The sequence below is a fragment of the Triticum urartu genome, chromosome 2, assembly GCF_003073215.2.
Source record: "Triticum urartu cultivar G1812 chromosome 2, Tu2.1, whole genome shotgun sequence".
Lineage (NCBI taxonomy): Eukaryota > Viridiplantae > Streptophyta > Magnoliopsida > Poales > Poaceae > Triticum > Triticum urartu.
This window is the reverse complement of record NC_053023.1, coordinates 51,262,317-51,281,650: the sequence shown is the minus strand read 5'-3', so window position 1 is coordinate 51,281,650 and position 19,334 is coordinate 51,262,317.

The following is a 19,334-nucleotide window of genomic DNA, read 5'->3' as shown; positions in this document are numbered from 1 at the left end:
TCTGGTGGTTCTGGACTCTACGGCGGCTGGATGAATATTTCGTCGACTCCCCTAGGGTTTTGGGAATATTTGGGTATTTATAGAGCAAAGAGGTGGTCCGGGGGGCACCCGAGGTGGGCACAACCCACCAGGGCACGCCTGGGCCTTTTGGCGCACCCTGGTGGGTTGTCCCCTCCTCGAGACTCCCCCCAGGTGCAACCAAGGCCCAACTTGTTCCTTTTGGTCCATAAAAAATCTCCGTAAAGTTTAGTGGCATTTGGACTCCATTTGATATTGATTTTCTGCGATGTAAAAAACACGGAAAAAATAGGAACTGGAACTTGGCACTATGTCAATAGGTTAGTACCAAAAAATGATATAAAATGACTATAAAATGATTATAAAACATCCAAGATTGATAATATAACAACATGGAACAATAAAAAATTATAGATACATTGGAGACGTATTAGGGGTCCCGGATGACATCACAGACATGACGAGGAGTCTAGAAATGTCCGAGAGGTAAAGATTGATATATTGCAAGGTTACATACGGACACCGGAATGGTTCCGAAGAAGATCAGGGATTTTTCGAAGTACTAGGAGGTTACCGAAACCCCCCGGGAAAGTTATTGGGCCTAATGGGCCATAGTGGAGGAGAGGACGCAGGCCACAGGAGGTGGGGCGCCCCCTTGCCCCGATCCGAATTGGACAAGGGGAGGGGGCGCGGCCCCCCTCTTTCCTTCTCCCTCTCCCTCCTTTCCCCTTACCCCCTCTCTGTTGGAAGGAAAGGGGGGGGGCGAATCCTACTAGGTTTGGAGTCCTAGTAGGACTCCCCCCTTGGTGCGCCTCCCCCTTGGCCGGCCTCCTCCTCCCGCCTCCTTTATATACGTGGGCAGAGGGCACCCCAAAGGCACAACATCAATTGTCTTAGCCGTGTGCGGTGCCCCCTCCACAGTTTACCACCTCGGTCATATTGTCGTAGTGCTTAGGTGAAGCCCTGCGCGGATCACATCATCAACACCGTCACCACACCGTCGTGCTGACGAAACTCTCCCTAGACCTTCTACTGGATCAAGAGCTCGAGGGACATCATCATGTTGAACGTGTGCTGAACACAGAGGTGTCGTACGTTCGGTACTTGGATTGTGAAGACGTTCGACTACATCAACCGCATTACTAAACGCTTCCGCTTTCGGTCTATGAGGGTACGTGGACAAACTCTCCCCTCTCGTTGCTATGCATCTCCTAGTTAGATCTTGCGTGATCGTAGGATTTTTTTTGAATTACTACGTTCCCCAACAGCTAGGTTGGTGTGGCGGGCTGAAGAAGATAAAAAAATACCATTTGGTCAAATGGAAGACCTTCTGTCTTCCAAAACAACAAGGGGGCTTAGGGGTTACAAATTTGGAACTATTTAACATTGCCCTTCTGTCCAAGTGGTTATGGAAAGTAGAAGAGGAAGATGGGCTTTGGCAAGATATAATTAGAGCTAAATATATCAAAGACAAATGATAGTCTGGGGTGGAACACAAAAATGGGGATTCCCAATTCTGGTCTAGTGTTCTCAAAATTAAAAGATTTTTTACCCTCTTGTAAAGAAAAAGCTTGGTGATGGTAAAAATACTAAGATTTTGGGAAGATTGGTGGGTAGGAGACACACCTTTAAAAGAGGCTTACCTTCTCTATACTTCATTAGCAATGATCAAAACATTTCTGTCAAAGAAGCCATTGACAAAGGATGGGATTGATACGTCTCCAACGTAACTATAGTTTTTGATTGTTCCATGCTATTATATTATCTGTTTTGGATGTTTATGGGCTTTATTATGCACTTTTATATTATTTTTGGGACTAACCTATTAACCCAGAGCCCAGTGCCAGTTTCTGTTTTTTTCCTTGTTTTAGAGTATCGCAGAAAAGGAAAATCAAACGGAGTCCAATTAACCTGAAACTTCACGGAACTTATTTTTGGACCAGAAGAAGCCCACGAAGTATTGGAGTTGGACCAGGAGAGTCCCGGGCTGCCCACGAGGGTGGGGGGCATGCCCCTTGCCTCGTGGATAGCCCGAAGATCCACCGACGTACTTCTTCCTCCCATATATACCCATATACCCTAAAAACTTCGGGGAGCAGAATAGATCGGGAGTTCCGCCGCCAGAAGCCTCTGTAGCCACCGAAAACCAATCTAGACCCGTTCCGGCACCCTGCCGGAGGGGGAAATCCCTCTCCAGTGTCCATCTTCATCATCCCGGTGTTCTCCATGATGAGGAGGGAGTAGTTCTCCCTCGGGGCTAAGGGTATGTACCAGTAGCTATGTGTTTGATCTCTCTCTCTCTCTCGTGTTCTTGAGGTGGTACGATCTTGATGTATCGCGAGCTTTGCTATTATAGTTGGATCTTATGATGTTTCTCCCCCTCTACTCTCTTGTAATGGATTGAGTTTTCCCTTTGAAGTTATCTTATCGGATTGAGTCTTTAAGGATTTGAGAACACTTGATGTATGTCTTGCGTGGGATAATCGTGGTGACAATGAGTTATTCTATTGATCCACTTGATGTATGTTTTGATGATCAACTTGCGGGTTCCTCCCATGAACCTATGCATAGGGGTTGGCACACGTTTTCGTTTTGACTCTCCGGTAGAAACTTTGGGGCACTCTTTGAAGTACTTTGTGTTGATTTGAATAGATGAATCTGAGATTGTATGATGCATATCGTATAATCATACCCACGGATACTTGAGGTGACATTGGAGTATCTAGGTGACATTAGGGTTTTGATTGATTTGTGTCTTAAGGTGTTATTCTAGTACGAACTCTAGGATAGATTGAACGGAAAGAATAGCTTCATGTTATTTTACTACGGACTCTTGAATAGATCGATCAGAAAGAATAACTTTGAGGTGGTTTCGTACCCTATCATAATCTCTTCATTTGTTCTCCGCTATTAGTAACTTTGGAGTGACTCTTTGTTGCATGTTGAGGGATAGTTATGTGATCCAATTATGTTATTATTGTTAAGAGAACTTGCACTAGTGAAAGTATGAACCCTAGGCCTTGTTTCAACGCATTGCAATACCATTTGTGCTCACTTTTATCATAAGTTACCTTGCTGTTTTTATATTTTTAGATTACAAAAGCCATTATCTACTATCCATATACCACCTGTATCACCATCTCTTCGCCGAACTAATGCACCTATACAATTTACCATTGTATTGGGTGTGTTGGAAACACAAGAGACTCTTTGTAATTTGGTTGCAGGGTTGCTTGAGAGAGACCATCTTCATCCTACGCCTCCCACGGATTGATAAACCTTAGGTCATCCACTTGAGGGATATTTGCTACTCTCCTACAAACCTCTGCACTTGGAGGCCCAAAAACGTCTACAAGACGAAGGTTGTGTAGTAGACATCAGGGATCTCTTCAATTTTAGAAGATCTCTGTTTGGGAATACTGAACAACTGTGGAAAAGTCTAAAAGAAAGATGTGAGGAGGTCTTGATGTATGGAGGGAGAGATAAACCTATGTGGATGTTGTCTGCTGATAGGAAATTATATGTAAAGTCTCTCTACCTCCATCTCATCAAAATGGATGTTGGTTTTCCACAAAAAAAATCTGAAAAACAAAAGTACTAGCGAAAATTAAATTCTTCCTATGGTTATTGAGCAAAAAAAGTATTCTAACTAGAGACAATCTATTGAAGAGAGGGTGGAAAGGTGACAAACGGTGTGTCCTGTGTGGGAGAGAGGAGACCATTGATCAACTCTTCTTCTCTTGTTCAGTTGCTAGGCCCATCTGGAACTTAGTTGGGTGTGCTTTTTGCTGGAATTTTGTCTATTTTGGGCCCAACCCAATAGCAGTTTCAGAAATTCCTATTAATCCTAGAGGCCCACGCAGCCCATTCGTGCAAGGCAAGAGGCGGAACTAAAGTTTAGTCCCACATAGTTTACTGGGAGTTGGACCTCCTTATAAGGGAGGATGTTTCCCCACATGTATGAGCATGAGAACAAGAGGGACATTCAAGCGCGCTCCTCCTCCATCGCCCGCCTCGCCTCGTCATGACGCGCCACGGGTTGCGGGAATGGGCCGAGCCGATGTCTAAATTTTTGCCATGCACTACGGGTATACGAAAGGTCACTCGGGAGTTGATTTTTTTTGCTGTAGTGGATACTTTATGTCTACTACACAACCTTCTTCTTGTAGACGTTGTTGGGCCTCCAAGTGCAGAAGTTTGTAGGACAGTAGCAAATTTCCCTCAAGTGGATGACCTAAGGTTTATCAATCCGTAGGAGGCGTAGGATGAAGATGGTCTCTCTCAAGCAACCCTGCAACCAAATAATAAAGAGTCTCTTGTGTCCCCCACACACCCAATACAATGGTAAATTGTATAGGTGCACTAGTTCGGCGAAGAGATGGTGATACAAGTGCAATATGGATAGTAGATAATAGTTTTTGTAATATGAAAATATAAAAACAACAAGGTAACTAATGATAAAAGTGAGCGTAAACGGTATTGCAATGCGTTGAAACAAGGCCTAGGGTTCATACTTTCACTAGTGCGAGTTCTCTCAACAATAATAACATAATTGGATCACATAACTATCCCTCAACATGCAACAAAGAGTCACTCCAAAGTCACTAATATCGGAGAACAAACGAAGAGATTATGGTAGGGTACGAAACCACCTCAAAGTTATTCTTTCCAATCAATCCATTGGGCTATTCCTATAAGTGTCACAAACAACCCTAGAGTTCGTACTAGAATAACACCTTAAGACACAAATCAACCAAAACCCTAATGTCACCTAGATACTCCAATGTCACCTCAAGTATCCGTGGGTATGATTATACGATATGCATCACACAATCTCAGATTCATCTATTCAAACCAACACAAAGTACTTCAAAGAGTGCCCCAAAGTTTCTACCGGAGAATCAAGACGAAAACGTGTGCCAACCCCTATGCATAGGTTCATGGGCGGAACCCGCAAGTTGATCACCAAAACATACATCAAGTGGATCAATAGAATACCCCATTGTCACCACGGGTATCCCACGCAAGACATACATCAAGTGTTCTCAAATCCTTAAAGACTCAATCCAATAAGATAACTTCAAAGGGAAAACTCAATCCATTACAAGAGAGTAGAGGGGGAGAAACATCATAGGATCCAACTACAATAGCAAAGCTCGCGATACATCAAGATCGTACCACCTCAAGAACACGAGAGAGAGAGAGAGATCAAACACATACCTACTGGTACATACCCTCAGCCCCGAGGGAGAACTACTCCCTCCTCGTCATGGAGAGCACCGGGATGATGAAGATGGCCACCGGATAAGGATTCCCCCTCCGGCAGGGTGTCGAAACGGGTCTAGATTGGTTTTCGGTGGCTATGGAGGCTTCTGGCGGCGGAACTCCCGATCTATTGTGCTCCCCGAAGTTTTTAGGGTATATGGGTATATATTGGAGGAAGAAGTACGTCGGTGGATCTCCAGGCTGTCTACGAGGCAGGGGAGCGTGCCCAGGGGGTGGGCGCGCCCCCCACCCTCGTGGGCAGCCCGGGACTCTCCTGGTCCAACTCCGATACTCCATGGGCTTCTTCTGGTCCAAAAATAAGTTCCGTGAAGTTTCAGGTCAATTGGACTCCGTTTGATTTTCCTTTTCTACGATACTCTAAAACAAGGAAAAAACAGAAACTGGCATTGGGCTCTGGGTTAATAGGTTAGTCCCAAAAAAAATATAAAAGTGTATAATAAAGACCATAAACATCCAAAATAGATAATATAATAGCATGAAACGATCAAAAATTATAGATATGTTGGAGACGTATCAATACTGAATACGAACGCTGCCGCCTATTCGTTTCATCTCCCTCGTTCCCTTCAGCTCCCGGCGCAGCCTCTCGCCTCCTTCACTTGCGCCTATAAAAGGGAGGTCGCTCCTCTTAGAGAGACGCACCAGAAGACTCTCTTCCTCTCGTCACCGAGTTCCTGAGCACTGCGCTGCTGTTGGGGAACACAATATTTCAAAGAATTTCCTACGATCACGCAAGATCTATCTAGGAGATGCATAGCAATGAGAGGGGGGAGTGTGTCTACGTACCCTCGTAGACTGAAAGCAGAATGGCTAAGTAACGCGATTGATGTAGTCGAACATCTTTGTGATCCAACCGATCAAGTACTGAACGCACAACACCTCCGCGATCTGCACACATTCAGCTCGGTGACGTCCCTCGTACTCTTGATCCAGCTGAGGCCGAGGGAGAGTTTTGTCAGCACGACGGCGTGGTGACGGTGATGATGAAGTTACCGGCGCAGGGCTTCGCCTAAGCACTGCAACGATATGACCGAGGTGTGTGATACGTCTCCATCGTATCTACGTTTCCAAACACTTTTGCCCTTGTTTTGGACTCTAACTTGCATGATTTGAATGGAACTAACCAGGACTGATGCTGTTTTCAGCAGAATTGCCATGGTGTTATTCTTGTGCAGAAATAAAAGTTATGGGAATGACATGAAAATCAACTGAGAATTATTTTGGAATATATAAAAAATACTGGAAGGAAGATCCACGTCAGGGGGGCCTCCACCTGTCCACGAGGGTGGGGGGCGCGCTCCCCTGCCTCGTGTGCCCCCTGACGCTCCACCGACCTCAACCCTGACTCCATATATTCACTTTCGGGGAGAAAAACCAGGGAGAAGGATTCATCGCATTTTACGATACAGAGCCGCCGCCAAGCCCTAACCTCTCACGGGAGGGCTAATCTGGAGTCCGTCCGGGGCTCCGGAGAGGGGAATCCGTCGCCATCGTCATCATCAACCATCCTCCATCACCAATTTCATGATGCTCACCGCCGTGCGTGAGTAATTCCATCGTAGGCTTGTGATACGTCTCCAACGTATCTATAATTTTTGATTGCTCCATGCTATATTATCTACTGTTTTGGACTATATTAGGCTTTATTTTCCACTTTTATATTATTTTTGGGACTAACCTATTAGTCGGAGGCCCAGCCCAGAATTGCTGTTTTTTTTGCCTATTTCAGTATTTCGGAGAAACAGAATATCAAACGGAGTCCAAACGGAATGAAACCTTCGGGAACGTGATTTTCTCACTGAACATGATCCAGGAGACTTGGACCCTACACCAAGGCATCAGAGAGGCGGTCACGAGGGTGGGGGCGCGCCCCCCCTAGGGCACGCCCCTGCCTCGTGGGCCCCTCGGAGCTCCATCGACGTACTTCTTCCTCCTATATATACCTACGTACCCCCAAATGATTAGAAGAGGAGCCAAAAACCTAATTCCACCACCACAACTTTCTGTATCCACGAGATCCCATCTTGAGGCCTGTTCCGGAGCTCCGCCGGAGAGGGCCGTCATCACGGAGGGCTTCTACATCATCATAGCCTCTTCGATGAAGTGTGAGTAGTTTACTCAGACCGTCGGGTCCATAGTTAGTAGCTAGATGGCTTCTTCTCTCTTTTTGGATCTCAATACAAAGTTCTCCCCCTCTCTCGTGGAGATCTATTCGATGTAATCTTCTTTTTGTGGTGTGTTTGTTGAGACCGATGAATTGTGGGTTTATGATCAAGTCTATCTGTGAATAATATTTGAATCTTCTCTGAATTCTTTTATGTATGATTGGTTATCTTTGCAAGTCTCTTCGAATTATCCGTTTGGTTTAGCCAACTAGATTGGTAGTTCTTGCCATGGGAGAAGTGCTTAGCTTTGGGTTCGATCTTGCGGTGTCCTTTCCTAGTGACAGAAGGGGCAGCAAGGCACGTATTGCATCGTTGCCATCGAGGATAACAAGATGGGGTTTATTTCATATTGCATGAATTTATCTCTCTACATCATGTCATCTTGCTTAAAGCGTTACTCTGTTTTTAACTTAATACTCTAGATGCATGCTGGATAGCGGTCGATGAGTGGAGTAATAGTAGTAGATGCAGAATCGTTTTGGTCTACTTGTCACGGAAGTGATGCCTATATACATGATCATGCCTAGATATTCTCATAACTATGCTCAATTCTGTCAATTGCTCAACAATAATTTGTTCGCCCACCGTAGAATACTCATGCTCTTGAGAGAAGCCACTAGTGAAACCTATGCCCCCAGGTCTATTCTCATCATATCAATCTCCATCACTTTAATCTTGTTTTGCTTTTTTACTTTGCCTTTTACTTTTCACTTTGCATCTCTATACCAAAAATACCAAAAATATTATATCTATCAGATCTCACTCTCATAAGTGACCGTGAAGGGATTGACAACCCCTAATCGCGTTGGTTGCGAGTAGCTATCATTTTGTGCAGGTACGAGGGACTTGAGCGTGGCCTCCTACTGGATTGATACCTTGGTTCTCAAAAACCGAGGGAAATACTTACGCTACTCTGCTGCATCATCCTTTCCTCTTCGGGGAAATCCAACACAAGCTCAAGAGGAAGCAGCTTGCTGGACGGTGATGGGTTGGATGAGATTTATCATGTAATCGAGTTAGTTTTGTTAGGGTTTGATCCCTAGTATCCACTATGTTCTGAGATTGATGTTGCTATGACTTTGCTATGCTTAATGCTTGTCACTAGGGCCCAAGTGCCATGATTTCAGATCTGAACCTATTATGTTTTCATCAATATATGAGAGTTCTTGATCCTATCTTCCAAGTCTATAGTCACCTACTATGTGTTATGATCCGGCAACCCCGAAGTGACAATAATCGGGACCACTCCCGGTGATGACCGTAGTTTGAGGAGTTCATGTATTCACTATGTGTTAATGCTTTGTTCCGGTAATCTATTAAAAGGAGGCCTTAATATCCCTTAGTTTCCAATAGGACCCTGCTGCCACGGGATGGTAGGACAAAAGATGTCATGCAAGTTCTTTTCCATAAGCACGTATGACTATATTCGGAATACATGCCTACATTACATTGATGAACTGGAGCTAGTTCTATGTCACCCTAGGTTATGACTGTTACATGATGAACCGCATCCGGCATAATTCTCTATCACCGATCCATTGCCTACGAGCTTTCAATATATTGTTCTTTGCTTATTTACTTTTCCGTTGCTATTTTTAACATCACTATAAAACACCAAAAATATTACTTTTGCTATCGTTACCTTTTGCTACCGTTACCACTACTATCATATTACTTTGCTACTAAACACTTTGCTGCAGATATTAAGTTTCCAGGTGTGGTTGAATTGACAACTTAGTTGCTAATACTTGAGAATATTCTTTGGCTCCCCTTGTGTCGAATCAATAAATTTGGGTTGAATACTCTACCCTCGAAAACTGTTGCAATCCCCTATACTTGTGGGTTATCAAGACTATTTTCTCGCGCCGTTGCCGGGGAGCATAGCTCTATTCTTTGAGTCACTTGGGATTTATATCTGCTTATCACTATGAAGAACTTGAAAGATCCAAGAACCAAGATTTATCCCTCAACTACGAGGGGAGGTAAGGAACTGCCATCTAGCTCTGCACTTGATTCACCTTCTGTTTTGAGTAAGTGATACGTCTCCAATGTATCTATAATTTTTGATTGTTCCATGCTATTATATTATCAACCTTGGATGTTTTATATGCATTTATATGCTATTTTATATGATTTTTGGGTATAACCTATTAACCTAGAGCCAGTGCCAGTTTCTGTTTTTTCCTTGTTTTAGAGTATCGCAGAAAAGGAAAATCAAACGGAGTCCAATTGACCTGAAACTTCACGGAACTTATATTTGGAAGGAAAGCAACCCAGGAGACTTGGAGTCCACGTAAGGGAAGCAACAAGGAAGCCACGAGGTAGGGGGGCGCGCCCACCCCCTGGGCGCGCCCTCCACCCTCGTGGCTCCCCTGACGTACTTCTTCCTCCTATATATACCCACATACCCTAAAACGATCGGAGAGCACAATAGATCGGGAGTTCCGCCGCCAGAAGCCTCCGTAGCCACCGAAAACCAATCTAGACCCGTTCCGGCACCCTGCCGGAGGGGGCAATCCCTCTCCGGTGGCCATCTTCATCATCTCGGTGCTCTCCATGACGAGGAGGTAGTAGTTCTCCCTCGGGGCTGAGGGTATGTACCAGTAGCTATGTGTTTGATCTCTCTCTCTCTCTCTCGTGTTCTTGATTTGGCACGATCTTGATGTATCACGAGCTTTGCTATTATAGTTGGATCTTATGTTTCTTCTCCCCCTCTACTCTCTTGTAATGGGTTGAGTTTCCCCTTCGAAGTTATCTTATCGGATTGAGTCTTTAAAGATTTGAGAACACTTGATGTATGTCTTGCCGTGCGTAACTGTGGTGACAATGGGATATCACGTGATTCACTTGATGTATGTTTTGGTGATCAACTTGCGGGTTCCGCCCATGAACCTATGCATAGGGGTTGGACACGTTTTCGTCATGATTCTCCGGTAGAAACTTTGGGGCACTCTTTGAGGTTCTATGTGTTGGTTGAATAGATGAATCTGAGATTGTGTGATGCATATCATATAATCATACCCACGGATACTTGAGGTGACATTGGAGCATCTAGGTGACATTAGGGTTTTGGTTGATTTGTGTCTTAAGGTGTTATTCTAGTACGAACTCTAGGGTTATTTGTGACACTTATAGGAATAGCCCAACGGATTGATTGGAAAGAATAACTTTGTGGTGGTTTCGTACCCTACCATAATCTCTTCGTTTGTTCTCCGCTATTAGTGACTTTTGAGTGACTGTTTGTTGCATGTTGAGGGATAGTTATATGATCCAATTATGTTACTATTGTTGAGAGAACTTGCACTAGTGAAAGTATGAACCCTAGGCCTTGTTTCCTAGCATTGCAATACCGTTTACGCTAACTTTTGTCATTAGTTACCTTGCTATTTTTATATTTTCAGATTACAAAAACCTATATCTACCATCCATATTGCACTTGTATCACCATCTCTTCGCCGAACTAGTGAACCTACACAATTTACCATTGTATTGGGTGTGTTGGGGACACAAGAGACTCTTTGTTATTTGGTTGCAGGGTTGCTTGAGAGAGACCATCTTCATCCTACGCCTCCTACGGATTGATAAACCTTAGGTCATCCACTTGAGGGAAGTTTACTACTGTCCTACAAATCTTTGCACTTGGAGGCCCAACAACGTCTACAAGAAGAAGGTTGTGTATTAGACATCAAGCTCTTTTCTGGCGCCGTTGCTGGGGAGGTGAGTGCTTGAAGGTATATCTTTAGATCTTGCAATCGAGTCTTTTAGTTTCTTGTTTTATCACTAGTTTATTTTATAATAAAAAATGGAATTAAGTTTGCCTCATACGCTTCATCTTTTTAATATCTTTAGTGAGTATGATGGAAAGGAAAATTGTGCCAAAGTGTTAGAAGAAGAATGCATTAAAACGTTTGGCACTAAATATTTGAATTATGAGCATGATTGCAATGTTGTTAGTATGAATTCCTTGAATATCCATGATGCTAATGATATGCAAAGCCACAAGCTTGGGGAAGCTATGTTTGATGAAGATGATATTTTTGTCCCCTAAGTTTTGATGAGCAAATCTATTATGATGAAATCATGCCTCCTATTTAGGATGATTATATTGATGAAAGTGGAATTGGAGAGGTCATGACTTTATTTTGTGATGAATCCACTATTCCGGAAGAGGTTCCAATTGATTATGAGAACAAAGTTGCTATATATGATGATTATTATGATGACTTGTATGCTATAAAGAATAATGATATCCATGAAACTTGTCATCATGATTTTAGTTTTCAATTGGATTATGCCTCACATGATAGTTATTTTGTTGAGTTTGCTCCCACTACTATTCATGAGAAGAAGTTTGCTTATGTGGAGAGTAATAAAAACTCTATGCTTGTAGATCATGAAAAGAATGCTTTAGGTGCTGGTTATATTGTTGAATTCATTCATGATTCTACTGAAAATTATTATGAGGGAGGAACATATGCTTGTAGGAATTGCAATAATATCAAGTTTCCTCTCTATGTGCTTAAAGTTTTGAAGTTATGCTTGTTTTGCCTTCCTATGCTAGTTGATTATTGTTCCCATAAGTTGTTTGCTCACAAAATCCCTATGCATAGGAAGTGGGTTAGACTTAAATGTGCAAGTCATATTCTTCAAGATATTCTCTTTATGTTTCAATTTTTATCTTTTATGTGAGCATCGTTGAAATCATCATGCCTAGCTAGGGGCGTCAAACGATAGCGCTTGTTGGGAGGCAACCCATATTTATTTTTGTTCCTTTCTTTTTAGTCCTGTTTAGTAATAAATAATTCATCTAGCCTCTGTTTATATGTAGTTTTATATTTTAATTATTGTTTGTGCCAAGTAGAACTGTTGGGAAGACTTGGGGAAAGTCCTGTTGATCATGCTGTAAAAAAAACTTTAGCGCTCACAAGAACTGCTGCCATTTTTATTTGAAAGTGCTATTTAGTTAATTCGTTTTGAAGATGATTAATAGATAAATTACTCACGTCCAGCAATTTATTTTAGAATTTTTTGGGTTCCAGATTTTGCGCTAGCTACAGATTACTACAGACTGTTCTGTTTTTGACAGATTCTGTTTTTCGTGAGTTGTTTGCTTATTTTGATGAATCTATGGCTAGTAAAATAGTTTATAAACCATAGAGAAGTTGGAATACAGTAGGTTTAACACCAATATAAATAAAGAATGAGTTCATTACAGTACCTTGAAGTGGTCTTTTGTTTTCTTTCGCTAACGGAGCTCACGAGATTTTATACTTTTAAGTTTTGTGTTGTGAAGTTTTCAAGTTTTGGGTAAATATTTGATGGATTATGGAACAAGGAGTGGAAAGAGCCTAAGCTTGGGTATGCCCATGGAACCTCCAAGATAATCTAAGGACACCTAAAAGACAAAGCTTGGGGATGCCCCGGAAGGCATCCCCTCTTTCGTCTACTTCTATCGGTAACTTTACTTGGAGCTATATTTTTATTCACCACATGATATGTGTTTTGCTTGGAGAGTCATTTTATTTTATTTAGTTTTGCTTGCTGTTTGAATAAAATACCAAGATCTGAAATTCTTTAATTTTAGAGAGTCTTCATATAGTTGCATAATTATTCGACTACTCATTGATCTTCACTTATATCTTTTGGAGTAGTTTGTCATCTGCTCTAGTGATTCACTTATATCCTTTTAGAGCACGGTGGTGGTTTTATTTTATAGAAATAGATGAACTCTCATGCTTCACTTATATTATTTTGAGAGTCCTAAACAGCATGGTAATTTGCTTTGGTTATGAAACTAGTCCTAATATGATGGGCATCCAAGAGGGATATAATAAAAACTTTCATATAAAGTGCATTGAATACTATGAGAAGTTTGATACTTGATGATTGTTTTGAGATATGAAGATGGTGATATTAGAGTCATGCTAGTTGAGTAGTTGTGAATTTGAGAAATACTTGTGTCGAAGTTTGTGATTCCCGTAGCATGCACGTATGGTGAACCGTTATGTGATGAAGTCGGAGCATGATTTATTTATTGATTGTCTTCCTTATGAGTGGCGGTCGGGGACGAGCGATGGTCTTTTCCTACCAATCTATCCCCCTAGGAGCATGCGCGTAGTACTTTGTTTCGATAACTAATGGATATTTGCAATAAGTATGTGAGTTCTTTATGACTAATGTTGAGTCCATGGATTATACGCACTCTCACCCTTCCACCATTGCTAGCCTCTCTAGTACTGCGCAACTTTAACCGGTACCATAAACCCACCATATATCTTCCTCAAAAAAGCCACCATACCTACCTATTTTGGCATTTCCATAGCCATTCCGAGATATATTGCCATGCAACTTTCCACTGTTCCATTTATTATGACACGCTCCATCATTGTCATATTGCTTTGCATGATCATGTAGTTGACATCGTATTAGTGGCAAAGCCACCGTCCATAATTCTTTCATACATGTCACTCATGAGTCATTGCACATCCCGGTACACCGCCGGAGGCATTCATATAGAGTCATATCTTGTTCTAAGTATTGAGTTGTAATTCTTGAGTTGTAAGTAAATAAAAGTGTGATGATCATCATTATTAGAGCATTGTCCCAGTGAAGAAAGGATGATTGAGACTATGATTCCCCCACAAGTCGGGATGAGACTCCAGATGAAAAAAAGAGAGAAAAAAAGAGGCCATAAAAAAAGAGAAAAGGCCCAAATAAAAAAATAAAAAAATAAAAAAATGAGAGAAAAAGAGAGAAGGGGCAATGCTACTATCCTTTTACCACACTTGTGCTTCAAAGTAGCACCATGATCTTCATGATAGAGAGTCTCCTATGTTGTCACTTTCATATACTAGTGGGAATCTTTCATTATAGAACTTGGCTTGTATATTCCAATGATGGGCTTCCTCAAAATGCCCTAGGTCTTCGTGAGCAAGCGTGTTGGATGCACACCCACTAGTTTCTTTTGTTGAGCTTTCATACATTTATAGCTCTAGTGCATCCATTGCATGGAAATCCCTACTCACTCACATTGATATCCACTGATGGACATCTCCGTAGCCCGTTGATACGCCTAGTTGATGTGAGACTATCTTCTCCCTTTTGTCTTCTCCACAATAACCATTCTATTCCACCTATAGTGCTATGTCCATGGCTCATTCTCATGTATTGCGTGAAGATTGAAAAAGTTTGAGAACATCAAAAGTATGAAACAATTGCTTGGCTTGTCATCGGGGTTGTGCATGATTTAAATACGTTGTGTGGTGAAGATGGAGCATAGCCAGACTATATGATTTTGTAGGGATAGCTTTCTTTGGCCATGTTATTTTGAGAAGACATGATTGCTTAGTTAGTATGCTTGAAGTATTATTATTTTTATGTCAATATTAAACTTTTGTCTTGAATCTTATGGATCTGAACATTCATGCGAAAATGAAGAGAATTACTTAGAGAAATATGTTAGGTAGCATTCCACATCAAAAATTCTGTTTTTATCATTTACCTACTCGAGGACGAGCAGGAATTAAGCTTGGGGATGCTGATACGTCTCCAACGTATCTATAATTTTTTATTGTTCCATGCTATTATATTATCAACCTTGGATGTTTTATATGCATTTATATGCTATTTTATATGATTTTTGGGACTAACCTATTAACCTAGAGCCCAGTGCCAGTTTCTGTTTTTTCCTTGTTTTAGAGTATCACAGAAAAGGAAAATCAAACGGAGTCCAATTGACGTGAAACTTCACGGAAATTATTTTTGGAAGGAAAGCAACCCAGGAGACTCGGAGTCCACGTAAGGGAAGCAACAAGGAAGCCACGAGGCAGGGGGGCACACCCACCCCCCTAGGCGCGCCCTCCACCCTCGTGGGCCCCTCGTGGCTCCCCTGACATACTTCTTCCTCCTATATATACCCATATACCCTAAAATGATCGGAGAGCACAATAGATCGGGAGTTCCGCCGCCAGAAGCCTCCATAGCCACCGAAAACCAATCTAGACCCGTTCCAGCACCCTGCCGGAGGGGGCAATCCCTCTCCGGTGGCCATCTTAATCATCCCGGTGCTCTCCATGACGAGGTGGGAGTAGTTCTCCCTCGGGGCTGAGCGTATGTACCAGTAGCTATGTGTTTGATCTCTCTCTCTCTCTCGTGTTCTTGATTTGGCACGATCTTGATGTATCGCGGGCTTTGCTATTATAGTTGGATCTTATGTTTCTTCTCCCCCTCTACTCCCTTGTAATGGATTGAGTTTCCCCTTCGAAGTTATCTTATCGAATTGAGTCTTTAAAGATTTGAGAACACTTGATGTATGTCTTGCCGTGCATATCTGTGGTGACAATGGGATATCACGTGATTCACTTGATGTATGTTTTGGTGATCAACTTGCGGGTTCCGCCCATGAACCTATGCATAGGGGTTGGCACACGTTTTCGTCGTGATTCTCCGGTATAAACTTTGGGGCACTCTTTGAGGTTCTATGTGTTGGTTGAATAGATGAATCTGAGATTGTGTGATGCATATCGTATAATCATACCCACGGATACTTGAGGTGACATTGGAGTATCTATGTGACATTAGGGTTTTGGTTGATTTGTGTCTTAAGGTGTTATTCTAGTACGAACTCTAGGGCTATTTGTGACACTTATAGGAATAGCCCAACAGATTGATTGGAAAGAATAACTTTGAGGTGGTTTCGTACCCTACCATAATCTCTTCGTTTGTTCTCCACTATTAGTGACTTTGGAGTGACTCTTTGTTGCATGTTGAGGGATAGTTATATGATCCAATTATGTTATTATTGTTGAGAGAACTTGCACTAGTGAAAGTATGAACCCTAGGCCTTGTTTCCTAGCATTGCAATACCGTTTACGCTCACTTTTATCATTAGTTACCTTGCTGTTTTTATATTTTCAGATTATAAAAACCTATATCTACCATCCATTTTGCACTTGTATCACCATCTCTTCGCCGAACTAGTGCACCTATACAATTTACCATTGTATCGGGTGTGTTGGGGACACAAGAGACTCTTTGTTATTTGGTTGCAGGGTTGCTTGAGAGAGACCATCTTCATCCTATTCCTCATATGGATTGATAAACCTTAGGTCATCCACTTGAGGGAAATTTGCTACTGTCCTACAAACCTCCGCACTTGGAGGCCCAACAACGTCTACAAGAAGAAGGTTGTGTAGTAGACATCAGTAAGCTTGCGACACCTAAACCTGCTTCTGTTATTAATTTTGATATGTCGCATGTTATTGATGATGCCACTTCTGCTATGCATGATACTTATGATGAAACTACTTCTATGCTTGATACTTCTGTGCCACTTGGTGAATTTCTTGATGAACAACTTGCTAGGGCTAGAGAGAATGAAATTATTGAAACTGATAATATTGATGAAAGTGATGATAAGACTCTCCCCCTAGATATGAATTGCTTGTTGTGCTTGAGGGTTATGTTATGGATGAAGAAACTGCTAGAGATTTTCTTGCTTGCAATGATAGGAGTGATCTTAAGAAATTATTAGCTAAGCTGAAACAAAAAACTCTGAATGCTAGAATGAAATATGATCCTGCTTATGCTACTTCACCTATCTTTGTTACTGATAAGGATTATGATTTCTCTGTCGACCCTGAGATAATACTTTGGTTGAATCTGATCCTTTCTATGGCTATGAATCTAAAACTGTTGTGGCACATCTTACTAAATTAAATGATATAGCTACCTTGTTCACTAATGATGAGAAAACTCGCTATTATTATATCCTTAAATTATTTCCGTTCTCATTAAAGGGTGATGCTAAGATATGGTTCGATTCTCTTGATCCTGGTTGTGTGCGTAGTCCCCAGGATATGATTTATTACTTCTTTGCTAAATATTTCCCTGCTCATAAGAAACAAGCTACTTTAAGGGAAATATATAATTTTGTGCAAATTGAAGAAGAGAGTCTCCCACAAGCTTGGGGGAGGCTTCTCCAATTACTTAATGCTTTGCCTGATCATCCTCTTAAGAAAAAGGAAATACTTGATATCTTTTATAATGGACTAACCGATGCTTCTAGAGACCACCTTGATAGTTGTGCTGGTTGTGTTTTCAAGGAAAGAACACCAAATGAAGCTGAAATTCTATTGAATAATATGTTGACAAATGAAAATAATTGGACACTTCCTGATCCAATCCCTAATCCAATTCCTGAACCAACTCTTAAGCTAACTCCGAATAAAAGGGGTATTCTATTTCCCAGTCCTGAAGATATGCAAGAGACAAAGAAATCTATGAAAGAAAAAGGTATTAAAGCTGAAGATGTTAAGAATTTACCTCCTATTGAAGAAATACACGGTCTTAATTTACCACCTGTTGAAGAAATACATGGTCTTGATAACCCGACGCAGGTAGTAAAGGTGAATTCTCTCTATAGATATGATAAAGCTGAAATCCCATTTACTAAGTTAGCTAGCCTATGCTTGGATGAGTTTGATGACTTTATGGTCAAACAAGAAAACTTCAATGCTTATTTTGGTAGGGAATTAAAACGCAATGCTGATATGCTTGAACACTTGGGTGATTATATGGCTAATATTAAAGGTGAACTTAAAATTATTAGTAAACATGCTTCTATGGTTACCACTCAAGTAGAACAAGTACTTAAAGCTCAGAATGATTTGCTCAATGAATTGAATAGCAAGAAAAATAATAATGCTGTTAGAGTTATGACTAGAGGTGGTAAAATGACTCAGGAAACTTTGTATCCTAAGGGCCATCCTAAGAGAATTGAGCAAGATTCTTAGAGAACTAATATTGATGCACCTAGTCCTTCTAAAAGGAAGAAAAAGAAAAATGATAGGAATTTGCATGCTTCTAGTGAACCTGTTGATGACACACCTGAGAATCCCAATGATATTTCTATTTCTGACGCTGAAATACAATCTGGTAATGAACATGAACCTAGTGATAATGTTAATAATGATGTTCATGTTGATGCTCAACCTAGTAATGACAATGAAGTAGAGATTGAACCTGCTGTTGATCTTGATAACCCACAATCAAAGAATCAACGTTATGATATGAGAGACTTTGTTGCTAGGAAGCACGGTAAAGAAAGAGAACCATGGGTTCAGAAACCCATGCCCTTTCCTCCCAAACCATCCAAGAAAAAGGATGATGAGGATTTTGAGCGCTTTGCTGAAATGATTAGACCTATCTTTTTGCGTATGCGTTTGACTGATATGCTTAAAATGAATCCTTATGCTAAGTACATGAAAGAAATTGTTACAAATAAAAGAAAGATACCGGAAGATGAAATTTCCACCATGCTTGCTAATTATACTTTTAAGGGTGGAATACCAAAGAAACTAGGAGATCCCGGAGTAGCAACTATACCATGCTCCATTAAAAGAAACTATGTTAAAACTGCTTTATGTGATCTTGGAGCCGGTGTTAGTGTTATGCCTCTCTCTTTATATCGTAGACTTGATTTGAATAAGTTGACACCTACTGAAATATCTTTGCAAATGGCTGATAAATCAACTGCTATACCTGTCGGTATTTGTGAGGATGTGCCTGTTGTGGTTGCAAACGTTACTATTTTAACGGACTTTGTTATTCTTGATATTCTCGAGGACGATAGTATGTCTATTATTCTTGGAAGACCCTTTTTGAATACCGCAGGGGCTGTTATTGATTGCACCAAAGGCAATGTCACTTTTAATGTTAATGACAATGAGCATACGGTACACTTTCCGAGGAAACAACCTCAAGTTCATAGTATAAACTCTATTGGAAAAATTCCATCGATTATTTTTGGAGGTCTTGAATTTCCTCTTCCTACTGTCAAGAAGAAATATGATATCCTTATTGTTG